The sequence below is a fragment of the Oncorhynchus kisutch genome, unplaced genomic scaffold (assembly GCF_002021735.2).
Source record: "Oncorhynchus kisutch isolate 150728-3 unplaced genomic scaffold, Okis_V2 scaffold746, whole genome shotgun sequence".
NCBI lineage: Eukaryota > Metazoa > Chordata > Actinopteri > Salmoniformes > Salmonidae > Oncorhynchus > Oncorhynchus kisutch.
In genome coordinates, this window is record NW_022262691.1 from 59,071 (window position 1) to 71,186 (window position 12,116).

Consider the following 12,116-nt stretch of genomic DNA (forward strand, 5'->3'; position numbering starts at 1 on the left):
GAGTTCTAGTCTTTTCTGAAGTGGCTGAGAGCAGAGTGGCGCAGCGGAAGCGTGCTGGGCCCATAACCCAGAGGTCGATGGATCGAAACCATCCTCTGCTAACCAGATTTTTTTTTAATGAAACGCAAGCAGAAATTAGGAAAGCTAAATTGAATTTGCGTCTCTCAGTGCTATCCAGTACACATTATTTTTACTGCTTCTATCAGTTCGTACTGTTTGCAGAAGGTAAACAGTGCCCCAGTGGCCTAATGGATAAGGCACTGGCCTCCCTAAGCCAGGGATTGTGGGTTACAAGTCCCATCTGGTTGGATGGAAGCAGAGTGCGCAGCGGAAGCGTGCTGGGCCCATAACCCAGAGGTCGATGTGATCGAAACCATCCTCGCTAACCAGATTTTTTTTTTTATGAAACGCAAGCAGAAATTAGAAAGCTAAATTGAATTTGCGTCTCTCAGTGCTATCCAGTACACATTATTTTTACTGCTCTATCAGTTCGTACTGTTTTGCAGAAGGTAAACAGTGCCCCAGTGGCCTAAGACACTGGCCTCCTAAGCCATGGATTGTGAGTTCTAGTCTTTTCTGAAGTGGCTGAGAGCAGAGTGGCGCAGCGGAAGCGTGCTGGGCCCATAACCCAGAGGTCGATGGATCGAAACCATCCTCTGCTAACCAGATTTTTTTTAATGAAACGCAAGCAGAAATTAGAAAGCTAAATTGAATTTGCGTCTCTCAGTGCTATCCAGTACACATTATTTTACTGCTTCTATCAGTTCGTACTGTTTGCAGAAGGTAAACAGTGCCCCAGTGGCCTAATGGATAAGGCACTGGCCTCCTAAGCCAGGGATTGTGGGTTTCAAGTCCCATCTGGGGTGGATGGAAGCAGAGTGGCGCAGCGGAAGCGTGCTGGGCCCATAACCCAGAGGTCGATGGATCGAAACCATCCTCTGCTAAACAGTTTCTTTTAGATTTTAAGTGCGAACAAAAAAACAAAAAAAATTGTCGTTTCATGGCATGTCTCATTGCCATTATACATTTGTTTTTACCTCTTCCAACAGTTTGTATAGGTCATACTGTTTACACAGTACCCCAGTGGCCTAAGACACTGGCCTCCTAAGCCATGGATTGTGAGTTCTAGTCTTTTCTGAAGTGGCTGAGAGCAGAGTGGCGCAGCGGAAGCGTGCTGGGCCCATAACCCAGAGGTCGATGGATCGAAACCATCCTCTGCTAACCAGAATTTTTTTTTTATGAAACGCAAGCAGAAATTAGAAAGCTAAATTGAATTTGCGTCTCTCAGTGCTATCCAGTACACATTATTTTTACTGCTTCTATCAGTTCGTACTGTTTGCAGAAGGTAAACAGTGCCCCAGTGGCCTAAGACACTGGCCTCCTAAGCCATGGATTGTGAGTTCTAGTCTTTTCTGAAGTGGCTGAGAGCAGAGTGGCGCAGCGGAAGCGTGCTGGGCCCATAACCCAGAGGTCGATGGATCGAAACCATCCTCTGCTAAACAGTTTCTTTTTAGATTTTAAGTGCGAACAAAAAAACAAAAAAAATTGTCGTTTCATGGCATGTCTCATTGCCATTATACATTTGTTTTTACCTCTTCCAACAGTTTGTATAGGTCATACTGTTTACACAGTACCCCAGTGGCCTAAGACACTGGCCTCCTAAGCCATGGATTGTGAGTTCTAGTCTTTTCTGAAGTGGCTGAGAGCAGAGTGGCGCAGCGGAAGCGTGCTGGGCCCATAACCCAGAGGTCGATGGATCGAAACCATCCTCTGCTAACCAGATTTTTTTTAATGAACGCAAGCAGAAATTAGAAAGCTAAATTGAATTTGCGTCTCTCAGTGCTATCCAGTACACATTATTTTTACTGCTTCTATCAGTTCGTACTGTTTGCAGAAGGTAAACCGTGCCCCAGTGGCCTAATGGATAAGGCACTGGCCTCCTAAGCCAGGGATTGTGGGTTCAAGTCCCATCTGGGTTGGATGGAAGCAGAGTGGCGCAGCGGAAGCGTGCTGGGCCCATAACCCAGAGGTCGATGGATCGAAACATCCTCTGCTAACCAGATTTTTTTTTTTATGAAACGCAAGCAGAAATTAGAAAGCTAAATTGAATTTGCGTCTCTCAGTGCTATCCAGTACACATTATTTTTACTGCTTCTATCAGTTCGTACTGTTTGCAGAAGGTAAACAGTGCCCCAGTGGCCTAAGACACTGGCCCTCCTAAGCCATGGATTGTGAGTTCTAGTCTTTTCTGAAGTGGCTGAGAGCGAGTGGCGCAGCGGAAGCGTGCTGGGCCCATAACCCAGAGGTCGATGGATCGAAACCATCCTCTGCTAACCAGATTTTTTTTAATGAAACGCAAGCAGAAATTAGAAAGCTAAATTGAATTTGCGTCTCTCAGTGCTATCCAGTACACATTATTTTTACTGCTTCTATCAGTTCGTACTTGTTTGCAGAAGGTAACAGTGCCCCAGTGGCCTAATGGATAAGGCACTGGCCTCCTAAGCCAGGGATTGTGGGTTCAAGTCCCATTCTGGGGTGGGATGGAAGCAGAGTGGCGCAGCGGAAGCGTGCTGGGCCCATAACCCAGAGGTCGATGGATCGAAACCATCCTCTGCTAAACAGTTTCTTTTTAGATTTTAAGTGCGAACAAAAAAACAAAAAAATTGTCGTTTCATGGCATGTCTCATTGCCATTATACATTTGTTTTTACCTCTTCCAACAGTTTGTATAGGTATACTGTTTACACCAGTACCCCAGTGGCCTAGACACTGGCCTCCTAAGCCATGGATTGTGAGTTCTAGTCTTTTCTGAAGTGGCTGAGAGCAGAGTGGCGCAGCGGAAGCGTGCTGGGCCCATAACCCAGAGGTCGATGGATCGAAACCATCCTCTGCTAACCAGATTTTTTTTTAATGAAACGCAAGCAGAAATTAGAAAGCTAAATTGAATTGCGTCTCTCAGTGCTATCCAGTACACATTATTTTTACTGCTTCTATCAGTTCGTACTGTTGCAGAAGGTAAACAGTTGCCCCAGTGGCCTAATGGATAAGGCACTGGCCTCCTAAGCCAGGGATTGTGGGTTCAAGTCCCATCTGGGGTGGATGGAAGCAGAGTGGCGCAGCGGAAGCGTGCTGGGCCCTAAACCCAGAGGTCGATGGATCGAAACCATCCTCTGCTAAACAGTTCTTTTTAGATTTTAAGTGCGAAACAAAAAAACAAAAAAATTGTCGTTTCATGGCATGTCTCATTGCCATTATACATTTGTTTTTACCTCTTCCAACAGTTTGTATAGGTCATTACTGTTTACACAGTACCCCAGGGCCTAAGACACTGGCCTCCTAAGCATGGATTGTGAGTTCTAGTTTTTCTGATAGTGGCTGAGAGCAGAGTGGCGCAGCGGAAGCGTGCTGGGCCCATAACCCAGAGGTCGATGGATCGAAACCATCTCTGCTAACAGATTTTTTTTTTATGAACGCAAGCAGAAATTAGAAAGCTAAATTGAATTTGCGTCTCTCAGTGCTATCCAGTACACATTATTTTACTGCTTCTATCAGTTCGTACTGTTTGCAGAAGGTAAACAGTGCCCCAGTGGCCTAAGACACTGGCCTCCTAAGCCATGATTGTGAGTTCTAGTCTTTTCTGAAGTGGCTGAGAGCAGAGTGGCGCAGCGGAAGCGTGCGGGCCCATAACCCAGAGGTCGATGGATCGAAACCATCCTCTGCTAAACAGTTTCTTTTTAGATTTTAAGTGCGAACAAAAAAAACAAAAAAAATTGTCGTTTCATGGCATGTCTCATTGCCATTATACATTTGTTTTTACCTCTTCCAACAGTTTGTATAGGTCATACTGTTTACACAGTACCCCAGTGGCCTAAGACACTGGGCCTCCTAAGCCAGGGATTGTGAGTTCTAGTCTTTTCTGAAGTGGCTGAGAGCAGGAGTGGCGCAGCGGAAGCGTGCTGGGCCCATAACCAGAGGTCGATGGATCGAAACCATCCTCTGCTAACCAGATTTTTTTTATGAAACGCAAGCAGAACTTAGAAAGCTAAATTGAATTTGCGTCTCTCAGTGCTATCCAGTACACATTATTTTTACTGCTTCTATCAGTTCGTACTGTTTGCAGAAGGTAAACAGTGCCCCAGTGGCCTAAGACCACTGGCCTCCTAAGCCATGGATTGTGAAGTTCTAGTCTTTTCTGAAGTGGCTGAGAGCAGAGTGGCGCAGCGGAAGCGCTGCTGGGCCCATAACCCAGAGGTCGATGGATCGAAACCATCCTCTGCCTAAACAGTTTCTTTTTAGATTTTAAGTGCGAACAAAAAAAACAAAAAAAATTGTCGTTTCATGGCATGTCTCATTGCCATTATACATTTGTTTTTACCTCTTCCAACAGTTTGTATAGGTCATACTGTTTACACAGTACCCCAGTGGCCTAAGACACTGGCCTCCTAAGCCATGGATTGTGAGGTTCTAGTCTTTTCTGAAATGGCTGAGAGCAGAGTGGCGCAGCGGAAGCGTGCTGGGCCCATAACCCAGAGGTCGATGGATCGAAACCATCCTCTGCTAACCAGATTTTTTTTTAATGAAACGCAAGCAGAATTAGAAAGCTAAATTGAATTTGCGTCTCTCAGTGCTATCCAGTACACATTATTTTTACTGCTTCTATCAGTTCGTACTGTTGCAGAAGGTAAACAGTGCCCCAGTGGCCTAATGGATAAGGCCACTGGCCTCCTAAGCCAGGGATTGTGGTTCAAGTCCCATCTGGGTGGATGGAAGCAGAGTGCCGCAGCGAAGCGTGCTGGGCCCATAACCCAGAGGTCGATGGATCGAAACCATCCTCTGCTAACCAGATTTTTTTTTTTATGAAACGCAAGCAGAAAATTAGAAAGCTAAATTGAATTTGCGTCTCTCAGTGCTATCCAGTACACATTATTTTTACTGCTTCTATCAGTTCGTACTGTTTGCAGAGGTAAACAGTGCCCCAGTGGCCTAAGACACTGGCCTCCTAAGCCATGGATTGTGAGTTCTAGTCTTTTCTGAAGTGGCCTGAGAGCAGAGAGGGCGCAGCGGAAGCGTGCTGGGCCCATAACCCAGAGGTCGATGGATCGAAACCATCTCTGCTAACCAGATTTTTTTTAATGAAACGCAAGCAGAAATTTAGAAAGCTAAATGAATTTGCGTCTCTCAGTGCTATCCAGTACACATTATTTTTACTGCTTCTATCAGTTCGTACTGTTTGCAGAAGGTAAACCAGTGCCCCAGTGGGCCTAATGGATAAGGCACTGGCCTCCTAAGCCAGGGATTGTGGGTTCAAGTCCCATCTGGGGTGGATGGAAGCAGAGTGGCGCAGCGGAAGCGTGCTGGGCCCATAACCCAGAGGTCGATGGATCGAAACCATCCTCTGCCTAAACAGTTTCTTTTAGATTTTAAGTGCGAACAAAAAAAACAAAAAAAAATGTCGTTTCATGGCATGTCTCATTGCCATTATACATTTGTTTTTACCCTTCCAACAGTTTGTATAGGTCATACTGTTTACACAGTACCCCAGTGGCCTAAGACACTGGCCTCCTAAGCCATGGAGTGTGAGTTCTAGTCTTTTCTGAAGTGGCTGAGAGCAGAGTGGCCGCAGGCGGAAGCGTGCTGGGCCCATAACCCAGAGGTCGATGGATCGAAACCATCCTCTGCTAACCAATTTTTTTTTAATGAAACGCAAGCAGAAATTAGAAAGCTAAATTGAATTTGCGTCTCTCAGTGCTATCCAGTACACATTATTTTTACTGCTTCTATCAGTTCGTACTGTTTGCAGAAGGTAACAGTGCCCCAGTGGCCTAATGGATAAGGCACTGGCCTCCTAAGCAGGGATTGTGGGTTCAAGTCCCATCTGGGGTGGATGGAAGCAGAGTGGGCGCAGCGGAAGCGTGCTGGGCCCATAACCCAGAGGTCGATGGATCGAAACCATCCTCTGCTAACAGTTTCTTTTTAGATTTTAAGTGGCGAACAAAAAAAACAAAAAAATTGTCGTTTCATGGCATGTCTCATTGCATTATACATTTGTTTTACCTCTCCAACAGTTTGTATAGGTCATACTGTTTACACAGTACCCCAGTGCCTAAGACACTGGCCTCCTAAGCCATGGATTGTGAGTTCTAGTCTTTTCTGAAGTGGCTGAGAGCAAGAGTGGCGCAGCGGAAGCGTGCTGGGCCCATAACCCAGAGGTCGATGGATCGAAACCATCCTCTGCTAACCAATTTTTTTTTTAATGAAACGCAAGCAGAAATTAGAAAGCTAAATTGAATTTGCGTCTCTCAGTGCTATCCAGTACACATTATTTTTACTGCTTCTATCAGTTCGTACTGTTTGCAGAAGGTAAACAGTGCCCCAGTGGCCTAATGGATAAGGCACTGGCCTCTAAGCCATGGATTGGGGTTCAAGTCCCATCTGGGGTGGATGGAAGCAGAGTGGCGCAGCGGAAGCGTGCTGGGCCATAACCCAGAGGTCGATGGATCGAAACCATCCTCTGCTAAACAGTTTCTTTTTAGATTTTAAGTGCGAACAAAAAAAACAAAAAAAATTGTCGTTTCATGGCATGTCTCATTGCCATTATACATTTGTTTTTACCTCTTCCAACAGTTTGTATAGGTCATACTGTTTACACAGTACCCAGTGGCCTAAGACACTGGCCTCCTAAGCCATGGATTGTGAGTTCTAGTCTTTTCTGAAGTGGCTGAGAGCAGAGTGGCGCAGCGGAAAGCGTGCTGGGCCCATAACCCAGAGGTCGATGGATCGAAACCATCCTCTGCTAACCAGATTTTTTTTTTATGAAACGCAAGCAGAAATTAGAAAGCTAAATTGAATTTGCGTCTCTCAGTGCTATCCAGTACACATTATTTTTACTGCTTCTATCAGTTCGTACTGTTTGCAGAAGGTAAACAGTGCCCCAGTGGCCTAAGACACTGGCCTCCTAAGCCATGGATTGTGAGTTCTAGTCTTTTCTGAAGTGGCTGAGAGCAGAGTGGCGCAGCGGAAGCGTGCTGGGCCCATAACCCAGAGGTCGATGGATCGAAACCATCCTCTGCTAAACAGTTTCTTTTTAGATTTTAAGCTGCGAACAAAAAAAACAAAAAAATTGTCGTTTCATGGCATGTCTCATTGCCATTATACATTTGTTTTTACCTCTTCCAACAGTTGTATAGGTCATACTGTTTACACAGTACCCCAGTGGCCTAAGACACTGGCCTCCTAAGCCATGGATTGTGAGTTCTAGTCTTTTCTGAAGTGGCTGAGAGCCAGAGTGGCGCAGCGGAAGCGTGCTGGGCCCATAACCCAGAGGTCGATGGATCGAAACCATCCTCTGCCTAACCAGATTTTTTTTTTAATGAAACGCAAGCAGAAATTAGAAAGCTAAATTGAATTTGAGTCTCTCAGTGCTATCCAGTACACATTATTTTTACTGCTTCTATCAGTTCGTACTGTTTGCAGAAGGTAAACAGTGCCCCATGTGCCTAATGGATAAGGCACTGGGCCTCCTAAGCCAGGGATTGCTGGGTTCAAGTCCCATCTGGGGTGGATGGAAGCAGAGTGGCGCAGCGGAAGCGTGCTGGCCCATAACCCAGAGGTCGATGGATCGAAACCATCCTCTGCTAACCAGATTTTTTTTTTATGAAACGCAAGCAGAAATTAGAAAGCTAAATTGAATTTGCGTCTCTCAGTGCTATCCAGTACACATTATTTTTACTGCTTCTATCAGTTCGTACTGTTTGCAGAAGGTAAACAGTGCCCCAGTGGCCTAAGACACTGGCCTCCTAAGCCATGGATTGTGAGTTCTAGTCTTTTCTGAAGTGGCTGAGAGCAGAGTGGCGCAGCGGAAGCGTGCTGGGCCCATAACCAGAGGTCGATGGATCGAAACCATCCTCTGCTAACCAGATTTTTTTTTTAATGAAACGCAAGCAGAAATTAGAAAGCTAAATTGAATTTGCGTCTCTCAGTGCTATCCAGTACACATTATTTTTACTGCTTCTATCAGTTCGTACTGTTTGCAGAAGGTAAACAGTGCCCCAGTGGCCTAATGGATAATGGCACTGGCCTCCTAAGCCAGGGATTGTGGGTTCAAGTCCCATCTGGGGTGGATGGAAGCAGAGTGGCGCAGCGGAAGCGTGCTGGGCCCATAACCCAGAGGTCGATGGATCGAAACCATCCTCTGCTAAACAGTTTCTTTTTAGATTTAAGTTGCGAACAAAAAAACAAAAAAAAATGTCGTTTCATGGCATGTCTCATTGCCATTATACATTTGTTTTTACCTCTTCCAACAGTTTGTATAGGTCATACTGTTTACACAGCTACCCCAGTGGCCTAAGGCACTGGCCTCCTAAGCCCGGGATTGTGGGTTCAAGTCCCATCTGGGTGGATGGAAGCAGAGTGGCGCAGCGGAAGCGTGTGCTGGGCCCATAACCCAGAGGTCGATGGATCGAAACCATCTCTGCTAAACAGTTTCTTTTAGATTTTAAGTGCGAACAAAAAAAACAAAAAAAATTGTCGTTTCATGGCATGTCTCATTGCCATTATACATTTGTTTTTACCTCTTCCAACAGTTTGTATGGTCATACTGTTTACACAGACCCCAGTGGCCTAGACACTGGCCTCCTAAGCCATGGATTGTGAGGTTCTAGTCTTTTCTGAAGTGGCTGATGAGCGCAGAGTGGCGCAGCGAGGAAGCGTGCTGGGCCCATAACCCAGAGGGTCGATGGATCGAAACCATCCTCTGCTAACCAGATTTTTTTTTAATGAACGCAAGCAGAAATTAGAAAGCTAAATTGAATTTGCGTCTCTCAGTGCTATCCAGTAAACATTTATTTTACTGCCTTTCTGATCAGTGTCGTACTGTTTTGCAGAAGGTTAAACAGTGCCCCAGTGGCCTAAGGGATAAGGCACTGGCCTCCTAAGCCAGGGATTGTGGGTTCAAGTCCCATCTGGGGTGGATGGAAGCAGAGTGGCGCAGCGCGAAGCGTGTGCTGGCCCATAACCCAGAGGTCGATGGATCGAAACCATCCTCTGCTAAACAGTTCTTTTAGATTTTAAGTGCGAACAAAAAAAACAAAAAATTGTCGTTTCACATGGCATGTCTCATTGCCATTATACATTTGTTTTTACCTCTTCCAACAGTTTGTATAGGTCATACTGTTTACACAGTACCCCAGTGGCCTAAGACACTGGCCTCCTAAGCCATGGATTGTGAGTTCTAGTCTTTTCTGAAGTGGCTGAGAGCAGAGTGGCGCAGCGGAAGCGTGCTGGGCCCATAACCCAGAGGTCGATGGATCGAAACCATCCTCTGCTAACCAGATTTTTTTTTATGAAACGCAAGCAGAAATTAGAAAGCTAAATTGAATTTGCGTCTCTCAGTGCTATCCAGTACACATTATTTTTACTGCTTCTATCAGTTCGTACTGTTTGCAGAAGGTAAACAGTGCCCCAGTGGCCTAAGACACTGGCCTCCTAAGCCATGGATTGTGAGTTCTAGTCTTTTCTGAAGTGGCTGAGAGCAGAGTGGCGCAGCGGAAGCGTGCTGGGCCCATAACCCAGAGGTCGATGGATCGAAACCATCCTCTGCTAAACAGTTTCTTTTTAGATTTTAAGTGCGAACAAAAAAAACAAAAAAAATTGTCGTTTCATGGCATGTCTCATTGCCATTATACATTTGTTTTTACCTCTTCCAACAGTTTGTATAGGTCATACTGTTTACACAGTACCCCAGTGGCCTAAGACACTGGCCTCCTAAGCCATGGATTGTGAGTTCTAGTCTTTTCTGAAGTGGCTGAGAGCAGAGTGGCGCAGCGGAAGCGTGCTGGGCCCATAACCCAGAGGTCGATGGATCGAAACCATCCTCTGCTAACCAGATTTTTTTTTTATGAAACGCAAGCAGAAATTAGAAAGCTAAATTGAATTTGCGTCTCTCAGTGCTATCCAGTACACATTATTTTTACTGCTTCTATCAGTTCGTACTGTTTGCAGAAGGTAAACAGTGCCCCAGTGGCCTAAGACACTGGCCTCCTAAGCCATGGATTGTGAGTTCTAGTCTTTTCTGAAGTGGCTGAGAGCAGAGTGGCGCAGCGGAAGCGTGCTGGGCCCATAACCCAGAGGTCGATGGATCGAAACCATCCTCTGCTAAACAGTTTCTTTTTAGATTTTAAGTGCGAACAAAAAAAACAAAAAAAATTGTCGTTTCATGGCATGTCTCATTGCCATTATACATTTGTTTTTACCTCTTCCAACAGTTTGTATAGGTCATACTGTTTACACAGTACCCCAGTGGCCTAAGACACTGGCCTCCTAAGCCATGGATTGTGAGTTCTAGTCTTTTCTGAAGTGGCTGAGAGCAGAGTGGCGCAGCGGAAGCGTGCTGGGCCCATAACCCAGAGGTCGATGGATCGAAACCATCCTCTGCTAACCAGATTTTTTTTTAATGAAACGCAAGCAGAAATTAGAAAGCTAAATTGAATTTGCGTCTCTCAGTGCTATCCAGTACACATTATTTTTACTGCTTCTATCAGTTCGTACTGTTTGCAGAAGGTAAACAGTGCCCCAGTGGCCTAATGGATAAGGCACTGGCCTCCTAACCAGGGATGTGGGTTCAAGTCCCATTGGGGTGGATGGAACGCAGGAGTGGCGCAGCGGAAGCGTGCTGGGCCCATAACCCAGAGGTCGATGGATCGAAACCATCCTCTGCTAACCAGATTTGTTTTTTTTATTGAAACGCAAGCAGAAATTAGAAATGCTAAATTGAATTTGCGTCTCTCAGTGCTATCCAGTACACATTATTTTTACTGCTTCTATCAGTTCGTACTGTTGCAGAAGGTAAACAGTGCCCCAGTGGCCTAAGACACTGGCCTCCTAAGCCATGGATTGTGAGTTCTAGTCTTTTCTGAAGTGGCTGAGAGCAGAGTGGCGCAGCGGAAGCGTGCTGGGCCCATAACCCAGAGGTCGATGGATCGAAACCATCCTCTGCTAACCAGATTTTTTTTTAATGAAACGCAAGCAGAAATTAGAAAGCTAAATTGAATTTGCGTCTCTCAGTGCTATCCAGTACACATTATTTTTACTGCTTCTATCAGTTCGTACTGTTTGCAGAAGGTAAACAGTGCCCCAGTGGCCTAATGGATAAGGCACTGGCCTCCTAAGCCATTGATTGTGGTTCTAGTCTTTTCTGAAGTGGGAAGCAGAGTGGCGCAGCGGAAGCGTGCTGGGCCCATAACCCAGAGGTCGATGGATCGAAACCATCCTCTGCTAAACAGTTTCTTTTTAGATTTTAAGTGCGAACAAAAAAACAAAAAAAAATGTCGTTTCATGGCATGTCTCATTGCCATTATACATTTGTTTTTACCTCTTCCAACAGTTTGTATAGGTCATACTGTTTACACAGTACCCCAGTGGCCTAAGACACTGGCCTCCTAAGCCATGGATTGTGAGTTCTAGTCTTTTCTGAAGTGGCTGAGAGCAGAGTGGCGCAGCGGAAGCGTGCTGGGCCCATAACCCAGAGGTCGATGGATCGAAACCATCCTCTGCTAAACAGTTTCTTTTTAGATTTTAAGTGCGAACAAAAAAAACAAAAAAAATTGTCGTTTCATGGCATGTCTCATTGCCATTATACATTTGTTTTTACCTCTTCCAACAGTTTGTATAGGTCATACTGTTTACACAGTACCCCAGTGGCCTAAGACACTGGCCTCCTAAGCCATGGATTGTGAGTTCTAGTCTTTTCTGAAGTGGCTGAGAGCAGAGTGGCGCAGCGGAAGCGTGCTGGGCCCATAACCCAGAGGTCGATGGATCGAAACCATCCTCTGCTAACCAGATTTTTTTTTAATGAAACGCAAGCAGAAATTAGAAAGCTAAATTGAATTTGCGTCTCTCAGTGCTATCCAGTACACATTATTTTTACTGCTTCTATCAGTTCGTACTGTTTGCAGAAGGTAAACAGTGCCCCAGTGGCCTAATGGATAAGGCACTGGCCTCCTAAGCCATGGATTGTGGGTTCAAGTCCCATCTGGGGTGGATGGAAGCAGAGTGGCGCAGCGGAAGCGTGCTGGGCCCATAACCCAGAGGTCGATGGATCGAAACCATCCTCTGCTAAAC

At 45.6% G+C, this 12,116-nt stretch overlaps 9 non-coding genes across 9 annotated transcripts; all 9 read left to right on the forward strand.

The window, feature by feature from the left end:
* The first annotated feature begins 792 nt into the window (after window positions 1–792).
* On the forward strand, window positions 793–866 carry trnar-ccu (transfer RNA arginine (anticodon CCU)). The gene has a single exon. It is a non-coding gene; the product is annotated as a tRNA-Arg (tRNA).
* Window positions 867–1,906: 1,040 nt separating this feature from the next.
* On the forward strand, window positions 1,907–1,979 carry trnar-ccu (transfer RNA arginine (anticodon CCU)). Its single transcript has one exon. It is a non-coding gene; the product is annotated as a tRNA-Arg (tRNA).
* A 485-nt stretch (window positions 1,980–2,464) lies between these two features.
* trnar-ccu (transfer RNA arginine (anticodon CCU)) lies at window positions 2,465–2,538 on the forward strand. Its single transcript has one exon. It is a non-coding gene; the product is annotated as a tRNA-Arg (tRNA).
* A 486-nt stretch (window positions 2,539–3,024) lies between these two features.
* On the forward strand, window positions 3,025–3,097 carry trnar-ccu (transfer RNA arginine (anticodon CCU)). Its single transcript has one exon. It is a non-coding gene; the product is annotated as a tRNA-Arg (tRNA).
* A 2,151-nt stretch (window positions 3,098–5,248) lies between these two features.
* Window positions 5,249–5,322, forward strand: trnar-ccu (transfer RNA arginine (anticodon CCU)). The gene has a single exon. It is a non-coding gene; the product is annotated as a tRNA-Arg (tRNA).
* A 488-nt stretch (window positions 5,323–5,810) lies between these two features.
* Window positions 5,811–5,882, forward strand: trnar-ccu (transfer RNA arginine (anticodon CCU)). The gene has a single exon. It is a non-coding gene; the product is annotated as a tRNA-Arg (tRNA).
* Window positions 5,883–8,044: 2,162 nt separating this feature from the next.
* Window positions 8,045–8,118, forward strand: trnar-ccu (transfer RNA arginine (anticodon CCU)). The gene has a single exon. It is a non-coding gene; the product is annotated as a tRNA-Arg (tRNA).
* A 776-nt stretch (window positions 8,119–8,894) lies between these two features.
* trnar-ccu (transfer RNA arginine (anticodon CCU)) lies at window positions 8,895–8,967 on the forward strand. The gene has a single exon. It is a non-coding gene; the product is annotated as a tRNA-Arg (tRNA).
* Window positions 8,968–11,962: 2,995 nt separating this feature from the next.
* On the forward strand, window positions 11,963–12,035 carry trnar-ccu (transfer RNA arginine (anticodon CCU)). Its single transcript has one exon. It is a non-coding gene; the product is annotated as a tRNA-Arg (tRNA).
* Window positions 12,036–12,116: the final 81 nt, after the last annotated feature.